We start from the raw sequence: 3,875 nt of genomic DNA on the forward strand, positions 1-3,875 counted from the left end.
ATTTTTACGAAAAATGCAAGTATTTCTAACTTGCACTTAAAACTTTTCAAGCTATAGGGAAAATTACAACGACTCGTTAAATAAAAAAATAAAGTATCGCGAGACGTAATTAAATCGTGAAACTGAACGCATGACGTACACCTTTCCCTAGAAATTTAAGTACTGACAGAGGTACTGATACTGATCATATACTGATTGGGTCTACCGGTCGACTGCGACAAATCTATTATATCCCCTTCCACGTCTCTTAGCAATGTCCGCAGAGTTTCTCGGTTTATTTCATGCGTTTGGCAACGTGTTTACTGTTCTCTCTTTGTTCAGGACATTATAAACGCATTGTACTCTTCTTACATACGGAAATCTCGACAAAAGACAAACCTTTGCTAGCCCTTAGTATTTTGTAGTTTAGGCATGGTAGCAAATTTTATCAAATGTTTGAGCTAACTCTGCAAATCAAACTTTGTTTTATCTTCTCAATGTAATGATTGTCCCCCCCCCCCTACAACAATAATGATTAACAATTACTTTTCCAAAGAACTTAACTCTGTGACCAGACGGGCTCAAAGAATCGAATATTTTCTACCAGTTTACTTATGCATTGAATGGGATTGGATTATATGGATTGGATACTAGGGTCGGCAATTCTGGTCTTGGGTGCCGATTTTCGTGTGTACGAAGAGTACGGTCAACACGCTTAGTAAAATAAGATGTACTGAATAAAGTCAGAAGGGAAGTATTTTCCCAAGCGCATGGAATCCAGCTTCAGATTAAGTGATTATGTAATAAATACTTTGCATTTTTGCTTTCTCCGACTTACTAGATTGCCATAGCGATTCACTTCTATACATGTAAACGCCGACCCAAGGTTTCGCTTGTCAGCAGAGTATATGAGATATCCAATATAATCCTTTGCCAAAATTTAATTGACACACTTCTATTGAAAAATACATATTGATCTTTGGTGCTTAATAAAATATAGATAATAGAAAAATGCCCATATCATTCAGTTTTAAATATGTATTAGTTTTTAAAAGTATAATAATTTCTAATGTCTCTAAAATCTGCTTTCTCTATAAGAATTCTGATCTGTGATTAAATACAATACGCTAATCATAAAACTTTTAATCAAACGTTATCCATATTCATTGTTTAAAAGAATGTAAAATTTTAACCTGATTTTTAGAAAAAATAATTTCATTAATATTTGAATGATAAAAAAAATCTCTTCCCTGCAATAAAGAAAATGACATTGTATTTCTATTAACAACATAAAAGTTAATGTCATAATCTTTATCATTAATTATAATTTTATTTAAAAATGTACCTCTAATATTTATATTAGAATTATTGATGCTTGTTAACATTTTACCTTGATAAGGAATTATAAGTTCAGTTTGAATTAAATTCTCTGATATTAATATGAACACTGGACTACCAGAATCTAAAATAGCTTGAAAAGACTTCTCCAAACTATTTATTAGTACTTTCACTGTGAACGGTTCAACCCATTCCACAGACTTTTCTTCTAAAAGCATCGTTACTGAATCAGATACAGGTCTACGTTTCTGCGGACAATCTTTTACCCTGTGTTCCATACTTCCACACTCAAAACAGCTTCCTTTCTCTCTGAGGTTTGGGACATTCTGAACACCAATGTCCTTCTTGACCGCAGTTATAGCACTTCACTGCTCGCTTTTCTCCAATCCTTTCGTCCTGTTTGGTTGGTGAGAGTTTATTTCCTGGGTAACTCTCTTCTTTTGTAACGTTATTCATTATTTCAAACAAATCTTCCCAGTTATTTATGCTTCTCAGTAGCATTCTACACTGATTCTTTAAATATTTGTCATCAAACCCGTCAATAATATAATGAATAGTTTCTTTTTCAGAAACCTGAGCAGCATTTGCTAATAACACTTTGTCAAGATAATATGATGAAAATTTTTCGCCTCTTTTCCATCTTCTTTGTTCCGTTTTCCTTCTGAGTTCAACTCTAACGGTTTTTAACGCCGCCAAATTCATCTGTACATACTCAACTCTTGAATGGTACCATCATCTCGCTTGACCAACAAGTTTTCCAACTATAATTAATAGCATAATGTCGTCCGGTACGCTGTACGCCTTCTGTACATTATCTACTCTGCTTAACCAGGCTGCTGAACCATTTCCATCAAAATCTGGCAAAATACTTGTTATTTCTTGATTGGAATAATTTGGTATATTTTTAACTCTAGGTGAGTCTCTGGGACGTTCTTCGTAGCTCTAATCAAATCCAATTCGATTGATTGAAACCCGGATGAGTTGCTTTGTGCCGGTTCGTATTTTTCTCTGTCCATATTATAACAAAATTTTGTAAACTCCTTAAAAATATACTAATAATTCTCTATTTTATCCTCTTGTATCCCACTTCTGAATCTGTTAAGGGCCTCAAGTTTAGTGGAATTAAAATAAAACTTTCTAAAGTAAACTTTCAAAAATAATCTATTTTCCCTCCAAACTGTTATGCGTAACCAACGTTACACATATATGCGAATGGTTTATAATACCATATGCATCAAAACTAATAATGTTTGTTGATATAATGTTGCTGTTTCTTCATGCATTGAGTGCTCTAATTCTGGGAGGCTCTAAACTGAGGCGGTGCAGTAAAGATAACAGGAGTCTATTTTTAATAGTAATGTCTTAATTTGGGTAAGGTTCCATTTAAGTGTACATTACGATTACTAAATTATTTACGTCTGAAAAAATCCCCATAAACTTTTAAGGAGTACTTTCTTCCAACTCTTTTTCCTTTTGTTATTTTTTCTTGTTCTATAATTACAAAATTGACGAAGTAACCCCACAGGAAGACTCCCTGCTGGTTATTGGCAATTTATGCTGGATAGGGCCATTGCCTGCCTGTTTTCAGTCTAACCACGTGTCCCATATTTCACCGAAGTCACCCCTCCCGTCAACAACCCGCTTCACGTTGCGCCAAACAGCGTTGCCGCTACGTTCCATGCCATTTACTTCTGGAAAAAAGAAAATCTGCTGAAAAGGTTACTTTAAATGAATTGTTTTTAAATAAAGTATGGGTTAAAAATTCTAATATCAAATTTTATAATCAAAATGTATGTGTGTTTAGTATACTATACTAAATATAGGAATAGTCTCTTGACTATTCCAATTATTCCATATGCTAAAGAAGCATTAGAAAAGATCAGTCGGAGTTTCAAAAAATATAACATTAAAATTGTTTTCATAACTGGAACAACTGTAAGAAGCATCTTTAGAAAAAAAAGACTGGAAACATAGAAACAAGACAAAGAGTACATTTGCCTGAGTATGACAGGTACCTTGTGAATGCGGTGAGTCGTCCAAGTAGCAATCCAGGAAATTTTCACAATTTAGCAACCACTTAACAAACGGACCAAAGCTGGCCTCCTTAGCGGACAACATCGCGGATGATTGCATCTACCTCTTTCAGGGGTGAGTGGAGCTGAAGTGGATCTGAAAATCGAAAGATGATGTAGACTTTATGTTTAGCGTAATAATACATAATTAAAGAGACATCAATGAATGCTCATTAAATGAAAAAATGTTGAATACCTAAAGAAAATCGAATCAACAGTGGCAACGTCGCCCCTCTACTCGATCTATCCCGACGGCTTCCGAAATCGCCCGTAGGATAATGGCAGGATAATAAATAAAAAAATATCCTTCTTTTCGGGCAGCCTGGCGTTCATGTGTATGTGTGGCCAGATTGACTCCCTGTTGTCATGGTGACCATGCCGATCGATAGACGAAAAGCATCGAATGTACACGAAGCTAGAGGTGCTTGTTTTAGTAAGGGAGTCAGTGGCAGATAAAGAAAATAAGGGATGCTGATATATTGTTCC

The 3,875-nt window shown here is 34.9% G+C and overlaps 1 long non-coding RNA gene across 1 annotated transcript; it reads right to left on the minus strand.

The window, feature by feature from the left end:
* Positions 1-2,903: 2,903 nt before the first annotated feature.
* On the minus strand, positions 2,904-3,642 carry LOC115887315. Its single transcript, XR_004051046.1, has 3 exons — positions 3,586-3,642; positions 3,333-3,486; positions 2,904-3,008 (listed from the first exon to the last, which is right to left on the minus strand). It is a non-coding gene; the product is annotated as an uncharacterized LOC115887315 (long non-coding RNA).
* Between the last annotated feature and the right edge of the window lie 233 nt (positions 3,643-3,875).

This window comes from Sitophilus oryzae, unplaced genomic scaffold (genome assembly GCF_002938485.1).
Source record: "Sitophilus oryzae breed Bouriz unplaced genomic scaffold, Soryzae_2.0 scaffold_562_pilon_pilon, whole genome shotgun sequence".
NCBI lineage: Eukaryota > Metazoa > Arthropoda > Insecta > Coleoptera > Curculionidae > Sitophilus > Sitophilus oryzae.